The following is an 18,496-nucleotide window of genomic DNA, read 5'->3' as shown; positions in this document are numbered from 1 at the left end:
AGCTTCTCTGGGGCAAACTCTGGGCTTCATCTCTTTATTTAGCAGCTCTAAATGTCTGGTTTCAACAGCTGTCTCCAAAATGTCTCTAGGCATTTTCTCTCTAAGCATCTCTCTATCTCTCTTCAAAATGTCTCTACCTTTTATCCTCTCATAGAGTACACCAGTAAAGTAATTAAGACCCACCCTGAATGGGCGGGGTCACATCGCCATGGAAATACTCTAGTCAAAAGGTTTCGCCCACAATTGGGTGGGTCACATCTCCATGGAAACAGCTAATCAAAAGATCCCACCTACAGGAAGTTTGCCTCCACAAGATTGCATTAAAGAACATGGCTTTTTATGGGGCACATAACAGATTCAAACTAGCACAGTTGTGTTCTATGAACCTTAGGAGCCAAGTACATTGCCTGGTAGTAGAACCTCAATGAATGTTTATTGAAATTAAAATGAGATGCTGCATGCATAAAATGGGTGCTATTCCAGTTACTAATGCTGCATAATAAATGATCCCAAAATACGGTCACTCAAAATAACAACTATGTTATTATTCAATAATTCTGTGTGTCAGAAATTTGGCAAGGCACTGTGTGGATGGCTCCATGGTATCAGGGACCTCAGTTGAAAAGACTTGAAGGCTTGGGGTGTCTTGATGGCTGGGACTTCATCAGATAGCTTGCCCATCAGCTGGTCTGACTCGATGACTAGGAATGCCAATGAAGCACCTGTTTTGGGCCCTCTGTGTGGCTGATTCTCACAGTCTCAAAGAAATTGGACTTCTTACTTGGTAGCTTAGGTCTCCAAGCATGAGTGTTCCAATGGCCAGGACAAAAGTTGCACCACCTTTTTTGTCCTAGCCTCAGAAACCACACAGCGTCATACCTACCATACTCTATTAGATAAGGTAGCCACAAGTCTACACAAATTCATGATGACAGAGGGGCATGCTCAGAGTGTGTAAGAAAATGTGGGATTGGAGTTATTGATGTGGATGTCTTTGGAAAATAATTTTTTGATTGAACCAACCTATCAGCAGATATTCTGCAAAATTCTTTTCGGTCACCAAGTGTCAAAAGAGGCTTGGGGTGAATCTTAAATGATTCATCTAAGTGTCAAAAATAGAGAAATGGTCAAATAAATCCTCTCCTTTTATCCAGCCATTGAAAAATCTGTTTACAGAGATAAGCAATAACAAGAAAATGGCAGCTACATTACCATTTAAGGTAGATTGGGGAAAACAGTTTGATTATGGCCACAATCAGGCTTCCTATTAATTTCTTTCCTGAATTAAATTCATCCACTCAGTATTATAGCCATCTGGCTCTAGCAGCTTTCTTCTTGGAAGAGCCAGGATGTATGATTATGCATGCAAACAGGTTCTAGAGAAAGTCCACTTGTGAGTTGGATTTTTTAAATCCATTAATTCCACCCTAATGGGAAATGTGGACCAATGGAACAATGGATGTCAGACTCACCAGCTCACCAGTCAGATGTTTTAGATTCTCTCCTCCTGCCGTGAAGGTAGAGAGTGAGACAGGAATTGTTTCTCTGCTTTTCTATAAGCATTTTTCTATATTTTTTCTTCCAGGGCAAACTTTCCCTTCAAGTGAAGTATGAGTAGCAGGGGGTGTGTTACCCAGCTAACCTTTATATAATAAGTGAAAAAGTACATTACAAAAGTATGCGATTATAAATATGCACACATATGACATGCTTTGTGCACACTAGAAGAAAGTACACCAAAATAATAATTCCGATTATTTTTTGGTTGGGGGACTCTGGATGCGTAAAGTAAATTATAAAATTATTCATCCCTATACAAGTTTTTCATAACAAAACAGATGACACTTCCCACTATGTCATTTGGAATAAGCCCTCGCATAGAATAAGTGCAAGAATTTGTGATACATTTTGAGAAAGAATATTCTAAGAACAAAATTCTCTTTTATAATTTTCTGAAAACTGGAAAAAAGTTTCAAAATTTAAAACTTGACTAGCCTTTGAAGAATGAAAAAGCTGCCTAATAGGAAAAAAGCAAGACACAGAACTGCTAAAAATACAATGTTCTAAACAGAATTGTATTTTAAACTTTACTTATTACCAAAAATGTTATACTGATGTATCAACACTGATTATCTTTGGGTCATGGTTTTATGAGTATCTCTTCTTTTCTTATTAATACTTTACTGTTTTCAGTCATGGGCATGCATTACTTTAATGATCAGAAGGAAAAAAAAGAGACAGAGTGAGTTCAAGAATAAGCAGGCCAGTGAGACCAAGAGAGAGGTCAAATCAGTGACTTGATTCAGACTTGGGTTTAACTAGCTTAATTTTTCCTAGGAAGATACAGAATTTTTTTCCAATCAGAGAAGTTCTGAGCATTTTTTTTCCCAAAATTTGAGTATTTGCATAGAGGATGGTCACTGGTCTGAGTTTGGATTCAACGATCTGTGGCTTCTTGAAACTTGGTAACAGTTACTGTCCCCCAAATTATTGTGTGTCACAAAGTGTAAAACAAGGCTCCCATGCAGTTGCTGTTTTGAAATGTGGAGAGGGGCCTGAGGGCTGAATTCAGCCCATATACATTTTCTTTGGCACTGAATGGGCAGCGTTTTAAGAAAATTAAGAGATTTCACATAGAAATCTAGATTCAGGTTTCTACAAAGTCAGAAATTCTGAAAATATTTGGTTTGCTTTCCAGTATGGGCATAAGCTACCTGTTGTCACCTCAACATTGGGATAGAATGTTGATTGCAAGTCATCACTACACTTATATTTCTTCAGAATAGAAAGTTAAACCACCAGTGCCTTTTATTTCAAGAAGACAAAAGGGAAAAGTGGGGAGTTATAAATGTTTGAGGTAAAAGCATTGGCCTATTTACTCATTGAAGTCACCTGCCTGTCTCTGTAGTTATTTGAAGCCGTGATCCTCCTGTAGACGTTCGGTGAATAGTGCTGAGAGTCCCTCCAGAGATAACAGAAATCAAAAGGAAAATGTCTCACAGCCCAGGTCCAGACCGGGTGACACTGAAGGGACCGTAAAATTGTCGGAATATTGTGCATCTCTCTGTCATCCTGAGGAGATCTTCCCTCTGGGGGAAAGTTGAGTCAGCCAGGAAGGTTTGGTTGTGCTATGGAAACAAACAGCCCCCAAATCTCAGTGGCTTAAGGCATCAGATATTATTTCTTCCTTCACTACCCATGTATGGGGCACAAGCTAGGGGCTCTGCCTGCTTTGTGTCCTTATCTCTCTGGCACCTCAGCTGACAAAATAGACACCATTTGGATGGAACATTGCCAACAGCTGCGGTAGAGGAAAAGAAAGCTATGGCAGATTGCTCGCTGGCTCTTAAAACTTCCACCTGAAAATAACTTGTTATTTCTGCTCACTTTTCATTAGCCAAAGCAAATCACATGGCCATGCCTAACTACAAAGGTTGGATTTCCATTACAATCCTACCATTCCTGGAAGTTGGAGAGCTAGAAATACTTGGTGAACTGCAAGGACTACCATGTAAACCTCTAGCTTCTGTCTTAATTTTTTGGTACCACAGAAAGCGTTTGAATCAGTCTACCCTGAATTGAGTTTTCGAAACAAATGCCTGATGAGTTGTCCCGTGATTCATCATTCTGACCCCCAAGGAATTGGAGAGCATGTCCTTAGGCATTGGCTTTGAGCAGGTGGGCCCTTCTTGTCCCGTAAGAGTTGCCCTTTGGCAGATTGGGCCTCCTGAGCTTTTTGAGGAAATCTGGCCCAGAGTATCACAAAACATTCCTACTTTGATAGCACAGCAGAACGATGGAAACTTTTGTAGTCTTCTAGGGAAAAAAAAAAACAAAACAAAAACAGAAAAACATTACTTTGGCCCTTCTTTGTTCTCTTTCTCATCCCACCTCAAAATGACTCAAAATGACTTTCAGCATATATGATTTTTGAACATGGCATACCTTGAATGTATTGACACTTATTTTAGTGTATTCTCTTAAAATTCAGCAAACATGCCCAGGCATTCCGCGGGTATGTTTGTATTGTGGCTTGCCAAGCATCTGTCTTAGTTTTCAGGGTGCCATGCCAAATACCACAAAATGGGTTTTAGCTTAACAACAGGAATTTATTGGTTTATGTTTTTGAGGCAAGTCAGAAGTCCCTAATCAAGGTAATGGGCAACGCTTACTTTCTCCCAGAATCTAGAGCATTCTGGTTCTGGCTGCTAGCAATCCTTGTGGTTCCTTGGCTTGTATCTTTGCCTCCTTCACATGGTGATCTCTCTTTCCTTGTGTGCTGGTTTGAAACTGTTTTGTACCCAGAAAAAGCCAACATTTTTTAATCCGTTGTTTGGGTGCAGATCTATTGCAGGTGGGACTTTTGATTAGGTTGTTTCAATTGAGATGTGACCCACCCAATTCAAGGTGGGTCTTAATCCTTTACTGGAGTCCTTTATGAGAGGATAAAGCACAGAAAAAAAACAAGAAAGCTCAGAGAGAGAAACACCCAGAGAAGTTTGGAGACTGCTTAGAGAAAAGCCCTGGAAAAGCTAAGAGAGGACCCACAGAAGCTCAGAGGGGAGGCCACTGGAACCAGAAGCTGAAAGCAATGAAACCCAGGAGCAAGGGACCAGCAGACACCGGCCATGTGCCTTGTTATCTGACAGAGGAACCCCGAGTGCCAGTGGCCTTTCTTCAGAGAGAGTATTGTCCTGTTGCTACCTTAACTGGGACATTTTCATGGCCTTAGAACCGTAAATTTATAAACTAATAAATCCCCATTGTAAAAGCCAACCCATTTCTGATATATTGCATTCTGGCAGCTTTAGCAAACTGAAACATCTTGTGTCTGCTCTTCTGTTTTTTTTCTGACTTCCAGCTTCTCCCTGTGACCTTCTCTGACTTCTGGTTTCCAGTTTCTTCTCTCTGTAAGGCCTCCAGTAATATGGATTATGACCCACCCTCGATCAGTTGGGCCACACCTTAACTAAAAGTAACATCCTCACGAGGTCCTTTTACAATGGGTTCAAACTCACAGGAGTCCACATTAAGATAAGAACATGTTTGTTGGAGTACATCATTCAACCTTCCACATCATTTAAAATTAGATCATCCCAATAACCAAGTATGATTTCAGAAGACTTTCAGGACTTCTAATCACTTACTCAGTGCATTTGACTGGTTTATGTTTTCCTAAAGGAATGCATCAGAATTGTTTCCCTGAAAGATTTTAGTGGGTTTTCAGAGGCATTCAAACAGACATTTAAATGTTTCAAGGGGAATTTTAGCTACCAAAAAGTCATAGCTACTGTCATCAAGAATTATATTGCTTTTTCTTTTTAAAGTACCTCCACATAATTTGTCTTTGTAGAGAGAAGAAAGGTTAATTATTGAAACTTTTTCATACAGGAGAAGTATAATGCCCCAAAATATCACCTGCAATTGGCAATAGTCTGGTCTGACTGGATATTTATTTTCCTTAATCAAGGAAGGGTAATGAGGAATGTTTCCATGTATTAACAGATAGAAGACATAGAAGATTTAGATAATTAACATTGAACCTATAGAGGAAAATAAATAATGGAAATCTCCATATTGTTAATGTATGATTTAAAGTTCCTTTCTTTTAATCAAGGGACCAAATACCTTTTTGTGAGTCTCTTATCCTTTTATTTAGCCCGTTAAAAGGAGAAATGGAAAATATTGTTAGAATTTCTTCTCACAGGTATATTCTCTTCTAAAGCATGTGGTCCACAATGACACAATTATCTGATTTCCCCATGCATGGAAAACCCAGCCTGGGTTCTCAGAAATCAAGAACACACAACCCAGTTTGGTTGGTCGTCTCATAATACATGAAAGGTCATCGTTCAAGTTTGCACATCAATGGATTTCTAATGACTGGTTTCATATAAATATAACCCCTTTAAATTAAAAGCCTCATTGAAGATAGACTTAACAAAAGAGACAGCAGAGTCAACTGTCCCTTTGAGAGAATGGAATGCAACCACCCTCAATGACAATAATGAAACTCCCAAAAGTCCTCATCTAGCATCCTGGCTCCCCGCAGCTTGACTGTTCTTACACCTCTCCTTTTGCTGGGCCAGCTCCACAGTGTCTTTATTCAGGAAAGCTGTCACTCAGCCTTCCCCCAGGGAGAGCAATCCCATTCACTCCAGGCAGCAGGAGGTTGCATTTCTTCTTTTCATAGGAGTAAGTACTTTCTTTTCATCTGAGGATCACTGAAGGGCTTTTCAAAGAATAAAGAAATACTCGTAGATCACGGAAAGCACGTTACCCCATTTTACAGATAGAGAAGTTGAGCCAGAAAGACTTAAAAAAAAAAAAGGCCATTTCTCAAGCACAGCAGAAGACAGAAGACAGAAGTCATGACTGTGATTCTAATGGAGCAATCTGCTTAAACCACAATTCATAGGTACTTTGTGTGTGTGTGTGTGTGTGTGTGTGTGTGTCTGTGTTCAAAATCAGCCTGCATTGAAAACATAATTAGAATTTGCCCTTTCATGGTACCTTTCACCCAGGAAATGTAAAATGCTTTACAAACATCAATTAAGCAGCAAAACATCCCTGCAAAGAAGTAGGAATCATCCTGCTCTTAGATGGGTGACATGGAAATAGAAGAATTTAGCAATTTATCCATGATCATAATGGGATTTGTTTAAGATACCATATAGGTGAAGTCTCTCTGTGTTCTTTTTCTTCATGTGGAGGGATTTGAAATGCATTAACTCTTTGGGAAAATATTTTCAACCACTGTTATAATTTATTCTTATCTGTGCTTTTGTGAATCCTTTTCCTTATATATCAGTTTTAAATTTTAAGTGAGTGCTTAAATTATGGGAAACTTTTTGGTATTTTTATTGAATAATCAAGTCATTTTAAGTACTGTTATCTTTTAGTAAATATTTAGATTGAACTATATAGATGTAAGGCATACATAGAGAAAACGGCACATATCATAAATGTAAAACTTGATGAATTTTCACAAAGGAAGCACATCTATGTACCAGCACAGAACATTATCAGCACCCTAGATTCCACCCCACCCCACGCCACTCCTACCCTGTGTGCTGCTTCCAATCCCTGCCCTCCGAAAGGTAACCAATGACCTGCTTTTTAACAGCATAGATTAGTTTCTCCTGCTTTTGCACTTTAGATAACGTGCTTGCACCTGTGTTCTTTCATTGGGCAGTATGTTTGTGCAATTCATCCATGTTGTTGCCTGCAGTTGTAGTTGAGTTCTTTCTCATTCCAGTATAGTGTTCATTTGCTTAAATATACCACAGTTGGGGCTATTTAAGGATTGTTTTCAAAGGTACATTGCTACACACACTTATTTTTGCAATTAGGTTGAAATAAATCAAAGCTGTCCTTTTCACACTTTACCATACAGACATTGTGACATTTGAAATCTATGTTCTAAGGAGTTTCTAGATGCTATTTGTACTTCTTATAAAGAAGATTGAGAGCGATTTGAGAACCTGTTTCCCAATTCTGGGGATGGGCATAACCAAAAAATTTTTCCTTAATCTGAAAATATCTGTCTTTATTGGTTGGTTGAGTTTATAAGACGCAACTTTGAAAGAGTACAGGTACCAGGTAGGCCTGGGTGTGAATTCCAGCTCCTCACCTACTAACACTTTGATCTTAACTAACTCAGCCTCACCCAACTCAACTTTTCTCAACTATCAAATGGTATCTAGGGTTGTTGAAAGAATTGAAGTTAAATATGTAACTCTAAGTAGGAATTCAGTGAATGGATTACTAAGAATATTTATTTGAAAAATCCTATACACAACTGTGCAGTGAGTATAGAACACTATATTCAAAGAAACCTCCAACCCTAAAGGGACCTCCAACACTAAGGATTTCTGTATTTCTTTCTGAGATATATTAATGATGACTATACAGTGTTTAATTAATTCAATCTTGATTTCCCTGAAAGAATTTATCACAGGTAAAACAAAAAAGCAGATCAAATATCATTACAGACACGCTCTGGAAACAGTTTAACTTAATGTATAGTTTAGGTTGGAAATTTGTTGTCTGTTGAAGTGGAAACTTGGGTAGAAAATTAATATGGTACTTTGCATTTCTTGGATCCTAGATCAAGGAGTTTCATGTTAAATGACATTTTAGAAATGATAATGGTTGGAGTGAACTGAATGAGAGGGGTATATTTTTTTCCTGGTTCTGATGTGGATAATTGCCAATTAAATACATTTCATATGCTCCTGAATTGCCAGTGTCTGACTCCACCATCTCCTTATCACTTCCTGGTCCTAGTCTACCTTCTCCCATCTCAGTAAATGGGAAACTTTTTGTTTCATGTTAGAATTCTCCCAACATCTGATCAATCCAACAAGTTCTGCCAATTATACCTCATAAATATCTCTTGAATTTCACCCACTTATCTCTATCCCACTGTTACCACCATAGTCCAGTCCCCCAATATATTCCACCTGGATCACTTTTGAAGCCTTCTGCCTGATCTCCTAGTATCCATTTTTGCCGTCTTACAATTCTATTTCTATGTCAAAGCTAGAGTGATCTTTTAAAACAACAGTTCTGTCTTCTGCTTAAAAACCTTTAATAGTTTCACACTGAATTTGCAATCAAGTCCACAATCCTTAACTTAGCCTAAAAATAGCCCCTCTCTCTCTTGCCACTCTGCCCTAGACATGCTTTAGTCACAAAGGCCTTCTTTCTGGTCCTGTAATGCCTTTTGCCTTTCCTGTATTTGCTTTTCTTTGCACCCTCACTTTCCCTAGTAAACTCCTAATTCTTTCAGATATCAGTTTTAACTTGATTTCTTCAGGGAAGCCTTTCATGACTCTGTGAGTTTAGTGGCTCGGTTCCTCCATTGTATATTTTCAAAACACCTTCCTCCTTGTATTTATAATACTCACCATACTTGGAATTTTGTATTAATGCTTCTTTCCTTATTAGTCTGTAACTAATATAGACTAAGCTAGGCACTGATTCTGTTTTGTTTCTATCCCTATTGCTAAGTGCTCCAATAAACTTGATTAACAATTGAGTCATGTATTTCTATCTTTTTCAAAAGAAAAAGTGGATGCATTTTCTTATCCCCTCAGAAATGTTGAAATGACATTTTAAAGCAGTAAAGTTAGTGAAAGGAATTTTGAATTTTGTTTGTAAAGCTAAGAGTAGGGAAACCTTCTAAAAGGGATTATAAAGTTGTGTGCTGATGCTTCTTTTTGCCAGTTTTTCTTGATTTATTTTATCAATAAATAGGGTTAAACTCCACAATATGATTTCAACAACAAAAATAAAATACAGTTTGCATGGTCTTTGATACCCCAGTAATAACATACAGCAGGAAAGTACTTCAAAGGAACACCTTTTCCAGCGTATCTCTTCTAACCTTTTAACTTCTCCCTATATTGCAGTGTGTACAACAAGGCTATCTGCAGACCCGGAGAAAATGCCTTTCTCTCCTCTGACCCATCAGCAAAGTGCTGTGTTTTTCATTCGGAGTGGAGCATGGGTACCACTTCCTTTAGAATTACTTTTTTTTTTTTTTTTTAACCACAACTGAAAATTTCTTCTCCCATCCAAGACTTAGTGAATTAAAATCTCTGGAGGATGAAGCCTAGGAACCTACATTCCTAGTAAGAACCCAATTTCTGAAAACCGTCGACCTAGTGCCTAGTCATTACTGGTTTCAGAAGTGACAGCAGGCATATTTGAGGTAACTTGGGGGACTCAGAATTACGATTTATGTACACCTTCATCAATATGGCCACTTTGTCAACCCTAACCTTGAAATAAGCCTGCATCGCTAACCTGGCACAAGGCCTAGAAATAGAAATCTAAATGACCTTAAGACGACCTTAAAAGATCATTTGGTTAAGGTGTGTGGCTTCAGATGTATTTGTACCCAAATCACACAGGACTGTTTTCTTCCTGGAGATTTTTAGGGACAGAGAATCCATTCATGTTTCTGGGGTTTATTACCAAGACAGTCAGATATTCTAAGATGATTTTCTTTCAATTCAACTAAAACTTTTTGACCTAGAGTCCATCTCTTCTTGTTTGGTACTTGGTAGATATGGAGAACAAGTAACATAGCCACCATTTTAAAGTACTTACATGTAGATATCTCATCATCCCTCATGTCTAGTGCTGAATAGTATATCCAAACTCAGACTCACTGATTTGGAAAAAACCTTAGACACTACTTAAGTTGAAGCTTCTCATTTTACAGACAAGTAAAGAAACACAGGGATTAGGTATCATTCAGTTATAAATCTGACAGATTGATTTATCAGTATTTGTTTCATCACTTGAAATTAATTTTTATCCTGGATTCTGTTTTTCCATGTACAAGGAGAAGGCATCTCATCCATCTAGTCTAAACTGAGATCTGGCTCAAGTTTTTTCCATTACTGAATAGTCATGTGTTTTCACCACATTATTTGAAACACCTCAGTCTCATTTGTATCATTTAGTACATGAAGATAAAGTCTAATTTTGTTGAGAATTGAATGAGACACAGAACAATTCCTGGTAAATAGTAGAGCGCAGTTTTAAAATGCATGCATTTGTTGTAAGTACATTTTTTTGGAAGGCAGTTTCGCAGCACATATCAAAATCTATGATATGCATACTCTTTTTTATGCAATTTTATTGAGATATAATCACGTAACATACAATCTTTCAAAGTGTACAATCAGTTGTTCACAGTATCATCATATAATTGTGCTTTCATCACCACAAACTCTGAACATTTTCATTACTCCAAAAAATAAAATTAAAATTAAAAAAGAACATCCAAAACATCCCATTCCCCTTGTCCCCCCATTGTTCATTTACTTTTTTTAAAACAGTTTAATTGAGATATATTCACACACCCTACAATCATCCACAGTGTACAATCAGTTATTCACAGCACCATCATACAGTTGTGCATTCATCACCAGAATCAATTTTTGAACCTTTTCCTTACTCCAAAATAAAAATAAAAATAAAAGCAAAAAAGAACACCTAAAACTTTCCTTCCCCTCCATCCCACCCTATTCTTCATCTAATTTTTGGATAAAGGGAATGTGAGCCACAAGGTTTTCACAGTCACACAGTCACACTGTGCAATCTACATAGTTATACAATCACCTTCAAGAATCAAGGTCACTGGGTTGCAGTTTGACGGCTTCAAGTATTTCCCTCTAGCCATTTCAACACACTAGAGACTAAAAGGTGATATTTATATAGCATATAAGAATACCCTTCCAGAGTGACCTCCCAACACCCTTTGAAATCTCTCAGCCACTGGAATCTTATTTTGTTTGATCTCTCTTTCCCCTTTTGGTCAAGAAGATGCTCTCAATCCCACAGTGCTGGGTCCAGGCTCATCTCCAGGAGTCGTTTCCCACGTTGCCAGGGGGATTCACACCCCTGGGAGTCATGTCTCACATAGTGGGGAGGGTAGTGAGCTCACCTGCTGAATGGGCCGAGAGAGAGAGGGGGCCACATCTGAGCAGCAAAGAGGCTCTCTGGGGGTATTCCTAGGCACAGTTATAAGTGGACTTAGCCTCTCCCTGATATGCATACTCTTGAACTTGGCAATTCCACTTATCCCAGTGAAATCAGGTACCACATGTAGTGTTTAGAAACCTTCTGCAAAGTAGTTCTTTATTACAGGGTTTTAGTTACATAATAGGTCTGAGCTTATTTCCTCAAGTAAGAACCCAGATTAAAATCTTGATACAAACCAAATACCCTAGAACAGTGATGCCTATGCTGTGTTCTGACAACCTGCTAGAAGAATTTAGCAGCACCTACTTTAGTCATGAGAAGAAAAATAGTGATGATAATGACTTAAAAATTTAATGGATATCATTGCCAAGCCTAACCTTATTCACGTAATATTTATCATAACTCTGGTGAAGATTCAATATTCTCCACATTTTAGAGAGTTTAGGTAAGTTATGAGGTGGAGTGTTAGGAGTTGTCACATAACTAGTTAGGGATTGAATCAGGAATCAAACAGAAGTGGGTTTGATTGGGGAGTCTAAGTACTCAACTCTGCAACTCTCACCTGAGGAAATTTTTTTTAAATGCGTCAACACTGGGGTCCCATCCCAGAGTTTTTAAGCTATAAAGGTGAAAGGCAGGCAGGGTTGAGAACTCTCAGAACCACTATGTTTTCCTATCTCTCTATGCTCTTCATATGTGGTCTTCTATTAAAAATAAAATAACCTACAATTCATATGTGATAGTCAAATATTGTTGCCCTGTTGTTACCCATCAAACACTTCAGACCATGGCTTTGAATTGCCTCAGGGAATGGGGTCCCCATTTAAAAGACCTTGATGAAGAAGCCTAATTAGATACAGATGGACTTGGATATTTGTTTTGCTTTCTAATGATTGGGTATAGGTTTCTTTTTTGAGGTTTCTCCTCAAGGAAGTTGAGGTTCTGAGGCAGCCACAGACAGCAACATAAATACAGAGAGGAAGAGAAGCAAAATCTTGGAAAACTCAATGACCTGATGTTTCCCAGATATGCCCCTATGTGCTTTTGACCTCGCCCCAAAAGGAATAGTTTCCATAACAGAGAATTTATGCAATGTGACATACCCTACCAGAACAGTTACATCTTAGATTTTAGCTTTTCCTTTCTTACAGCCTAGGACTGTATTCTTTGGTTCTACTTTGCTAGTTGCTAAGAGAGAGGTGGGCACTTGGTCTGTTACATTTTTCTTCTCTGCAACTCTGGGTGTTAAAGAAGCATCCTTCTCCACCAACATCACCAGGATGGTGGGAATAATTTGTGCCCTGGGTTATACATACAGTTACAAGTGTTCATTAACTGTATTTTCTTACTTCTAGCCAGCACTGCCTGGTAAATAATCACAGAGCTAAAACAGTTTCCTCTACATTTGGTGGAGGAAAAGGCTGAGAAAGATTTGGAAAGTGAAAGAATCTGCCCAAAGCAGCCTGGGAATGTAAGCAGAGTCAGACAGAACCCAGCTCTTAATGTTTCCAGTCTATTAGGCAAGACTACCTCCCAGTTTGCCGTGTGGGCTCTCCCTCTCCTTTATCCTCTATCCTGCGCTTCCACTCTGAGACAGACAACAAGGTTAGAAGAAGAAGGGTCAGCTGTCTGGGTGACTTGGCAATGACTTCAATTAGGACGGCTGCTTTCTCCATAATGATGAAATCCAATCTCGCAGTTTAAACGTTTGTCCCAAAATATTTCAAAATGTGAAATACATGTGAGCCAAATGACAAAAATGTTTTTTAAAGAAACAAAAATATGGGCTTCTTGTCATCCACCACACTGGCTGTTTCAATGACTATTCCAACAGTAAATTATTCTTTCTGATCTTCATTTCTGATGGGATCCAGATGGTCTAAAAGTCAGTCTTTTCTGTGAGAGAGAAATTCTCTGAGAAGTTAAAAGTGACTGGCCATCGTGTCCAGATGGTGTGGGTAGGAATTAAGCGGAATGATATAAGGATTATCTGTACCCAATGAATGGAAATGATATTTAAATAATTACATGTTCTGTATATTCAACTTGGGGTTGGGCTTAATAACTCATGACCTTAACTCTTAAACTGAGACTTTATCTTTCTCCCTAAATTATAGGACACTTATAAAAGTTAAAATTGCTAATGTTAACTTTTCTCCCTATTTCATGACCAAATATGCTAGAATTAAAATACTGAATGTTTTGATGGATTCAAAGATGTTCCTTGCTCCTCCTACTGTAGGGAAATTCTGAAAGTTTGAATTGGGTTATTGTACAGATTATGTTGTTTAGGTTTATTCTGTTTCTTTTTAAATGTAACCTTTAAATTGTTAATAATAATAAAACCTTATAATGTTAATATAATCTTTATTGAAGTAACTATCTGTATTAGTCAGGGTTCTCTAGGGAAACAGAACTAACAGGAGAGATCTGTAAATATGAGATTTTATAAAAGTGTCTCATACATCTGTGGGGATGCATGAGTCCAGATTCTGCACAGCAGGCCGTGCTGGTAACTCCAGTGAAAGTCTTTGATGAACTCCCCAGGAGAGGCTGGCTGGCCCGAAGAGAAATGAAATTTCTCTCTTCTCCCTTAAAAGTCTTCAACTGATTGGATTGAATCTAACTGATTGGATTCTCTCATTGTGGAAGATACTCCCTTAGTTGATCGTAGATGTAATCAGCCACAGATGCAATCAATTGACTGATGATTTAATAAACCAGCCTTCTGGTTTATTAATCAGCCATGAAATATCCTTGCAGTAATGGTTAGGCCAGTGCCTGCTTGCCCAGACAACTGGGCACCATCACCTGGCCAAATTGACACATGAACCTAACCATCACACTATCATTTATCAGACTTTTAAAAGAAGTGATCATTTTCTTTATCAAAATTGAAATAGTAAGATTAACCTCTATTTATTGTATCTACCCTGTGCCAAGCTCTATACTAGATGCTTTCATTTACTAATTCATTAAACATTTTTAGAACATGTAAAATTTCCATTATTATTCTCAGTTTATGATTGCAAAAACAGAGTCTCAAAGAGTTTCAGTAATTTTCAGAGGGTTGCAGAGGTTGTAAGAATAGGTACCCAGGAATGCTGGATTCAAAAATCCAGGCTCTTTCCACTTCACTAGATGGTTCACTGAATTTCAGACCTACATGGACTGTGTTCATAAACAATGAATAAAAGGTGAGAAGTTTTGTTATACTGGTTGCTCATTTACTGTTATAAGCAAAATGGAAATAGATAATGCTTCACTTCTCCTTTCCCACATTCATATATGTTCATACCAGGTTCTAGAATACTGTTTGCTAGTTATTTACTTTCTTATTGCCTAGGGTTGGGGAAGAGAACCCTACAAAATTGTGTATTATACGGCAGATACTTAGATACAGAATTTCAGAAATGCATTTAGTTGTGAAAATCAAATTAAGTATAAGGATTTAAAAAAAATTCTAGCGGGAAGAAAACTGCAAAATGGATGCTGTCATACAAGACTGAATATTCAAAGAATGTCAAAGACCTAAAATCTCCCACTTTTCCTTTTCTTTCTCCTTGCCTCCTTCTTTCATTCCTTCTCTGTGTGTCTCTTGCCGCCTCTCTTGCTCTTGTTTTTTTTTTTTTTTTTGCTTTCATTTACACTTTCTAGCTTTCTAATTATAAACAATATTTTTCTCTAACTCACCAGAAAGATAAAATGCACTCCTACCAGTATGAGAACTCATTACTGCATTAAGTGGAGACAGCCTTGGACAGCAATAGGTGATTTGAAGTTGTTCGCCAATGTGGGCTACCAGGAGTGTGGTTGTGAACCAGCAGCATTTGGCATTATCTGGTAACTTGTTAGAAATGCAGACTCTCAGGCCCCATCCTAGACCTAAGGAATCAGAATCTGCATTTAACAAGATCTCCAGGAGATTTATATGCACAGGTAAGTTTGAAAAAGAACTACTGTAGGTGAATATTGCTGGGTTTTCCCTCCAGAGCAGAGAGCAGTGTCACTACTCTAAAGGCAGATGGGGTTTGTCAGATGATAGAATTGGGTTCCGGGGTCCTCCTATGCTTAACTGTAGTTAGAACTGTTCAGTGGGTGGGGAGACAAATGTTACTACAGGTGACAGAACATGACAATACTGCACAGGTAAAGTGTCTAGAGGGAATTCTGGTTACCATTTTACTACCCTTACTGATAGACTTGCCACAAGCCAGGTCCTTTGGGACCTGGATTCTACTTCCTCAATTCTCTATCGATGGACACACACCTATGTGCACCCACATCAAAAATAGCCACGTATGTCCCTAAAGGAAAGGGAAGAGAGAAACCCACATCTATGATGTGCCTACCATGTGCCAGGTTTTGCAATACCTGCTTTCACCTTACAGCCTAGAGAGCATATAGAAGAAAGTCAGGTTAGTGTGAGCACACATTCAATTACAAGTTGAACATCATTAATCAGAATTTCCACATATTAAAGAGACCTATAAACTGGTACTTTAAATGATGACTTCATTAAATGATGAGGTCCTGAAATTTTCTAAATCATAAAATAATTCAATTATATTAATTAGAGCTCTCCTGTTTATCATACCATATTAAAAGTCAATTTCCAAATGACTTCAAATGCAAAAATTATATTCTAGTCTAAATAGCATACACACCCTCAGATGTTAGTGGTTTGAAAGGGACCCTCTTTCCAAGGGTGGCTTTCTGGAGTTGAAAACTATTCTATGGGTACTATAATTTAAACAGTTGTTCCCCCACAAATCTCTGGGATGTCTACTTTTACAGTATTCCTTTCTTTCATAGCATAATGAAAGTTCCTCAGAGCATACTATCCAAAAGGACTGGTGTTCCTAGCTTGGGGTCGTGTGAAGAATCCTTCACTTGGATCTTAGTCCTATTGCTTCACTGATTGGCTAGGCGATTTGGGGCTGTCTCTGAACCTCGTTGGGTCTCAGTTCTGTGCTCTTTAAAATTTTAAAAGAATTGATCATGACTGGGCTCTAAGGTCCTTTCTATCCAGCACAGATATTCTAGAACCTACAAAGAGAATATTTAAAAATAGAATCTCTCAGCAAGGATTTAAATGGGGTCTGTTGGATCTCATCACAGGAGTCCAGAGCTTTCATGTGTCCCAGTTGGAATCTCCCATACCACCTCTCTTCCCAGAGGCTTGTGTCAGACTTAAGCTCAGCTACCGGATAAGGGGCAGAACAGCGGTGACGGGGTACTGATTTGTCACCACTGAACCAGGAATCTTGGTCTCCTGACTATACCTTTGCTTCAGAAAGGGATTTGAGTCTCTGTAGCCAATCAGAGGTTTTATATTTCCTTTTGTTTCTGAAAATTCCACCTTAGATTCAGAACAATGCAGAATATATTATGTTCTGATTTTTTAAAAGTGTCAACCTGTGATGGTCTAAGCATATGCAGCAGAAAGAACATAAGCTTTGAATTTAGAAGGGCCTGTGTTTGCACATGGCCCTTTACTAGCTGAATGACTTTGGCCATGATAATTAAATTCCCTAAACCTCAAATTCCTCATCTCTTAAATGGGGCTAATTAAACCTATTTTATAGAATTATTATACAGTTTAAAGATAATGGACATTAAGCTCCAGGCATATAGCAAATGCTCACTGAATGTCAGTGATTATTTGCAACTAGAACAATGGTTCTCAAATGCCAGTTTGATGAATTAAAACATTCCAATCATGGCAATTACTAAGGTCATTTGAATCCAAAGATTTTCACTTTCAAATCATTTTAATGGGATGATGGGGTCCTGGGCATTTCCCAGCCACTTCATGCTACAGCCAATTACTGTCTTCTGAATCCCTACAGTACCTCTCGTTGGGTAACTAGTTCACACTCACTGTGTGCATCCTTAGCACCAATGTTCAGTCTGATCTCAGGCTGTCTTGCATCTCTCCAAAGAGATTTTGGAGTCAGACACAACAATGGAAAGAGACTGTATACTTCTGCGATAGACTCTGGTCTCTGCAAACTGCCTTGGTTCAAATCCTGGATCCACCACTAGCTAGCTGTGTAACCTCGAGCAAGTAACTTACCTTTTTTTTCCATCACCTAACAAAGTTCAAAAATAATAGTCCCTGCTTATAGGGTTGTTGTGAAGATTTCCTGAGATCATCCATGTAAGTGTTAATATAAGACTGCTGGTACATAGTTAAGTGCTCAAACAAACAAAAAACAAAAGCAAAGCAAAACAAAAACACCAAATAGACAAAGAAGAAGCAAGCAAAGAACTTTTGGGAGTCAGGCAGACTTGAGATCTAACACAACCACCTCCATCACCATCCCATCCTGCCTTAGTCTTTAGACAAGTTACTTAGCATCTCTACATCTTACTTTCCTCATCAGCAGACCACCTACCTCACACATTTGTTGTTAGTATGAAATAAATTTTCATTTTGTAGGGTAGATAATATTGTGCTGACTCATAACTGTTGCTCAGTAAATGTTTATTTATTCCTACTCCTTTTACAAATCTGTACTTAGTACAGCCCTAACTTTGTACTTTGCACATAATAATAATTAGTAATTGTTTATTGCAGTCCTGTACATGTCTCTTTGCTTGTCTCACTGCCTCTCACTTGCATTCTCAGTTACTCTGTGAGCAAAGATAGAGACCAATGCTCTCTAATCACAGGATAGGAATCTTGTTGGATGGGACTCAGGTTCACTAGTCTGGCTGGCCTTTCCCCTGCTTTGGCCAACATTGTCTCCTGATTGACGTCTCTAATGACAAGAGAGCTTATCAGGAAAGACTCCGGATTTGGACATTTGTGATCTCTTGTGTGTTGAGAGAGTTAGGGACCTGATACATTGTTTTAAAGACATGCTACATTTTAAGATTGCTTTTGTTTTGCTGTCTGTTTCCTGAGAGCTCCAACCTCAATCTCCTCCTTCATGTGATTCTCACATTATCAGACCGTGAGGCAAAGGTGGACTGCCTTGGGCTTTCC

This window comes from Choloepus didactylus, chromosome 3, assembly GCF_015220235.1.
Source record: "Choloepus didactylus isolate mChoDid1 chromosome 3, mChoDid1.pri, whole genome shotgun sequence".
NCBI classification, from domain to species: Eukaryota; Metazoa; Chordata; class Mammalia; order Pilosa; family Megalonychidae; genus Choloepus; species Choloepus didactylus.
Note: the sequence above shows the minus strand (reverse complement) of the source record.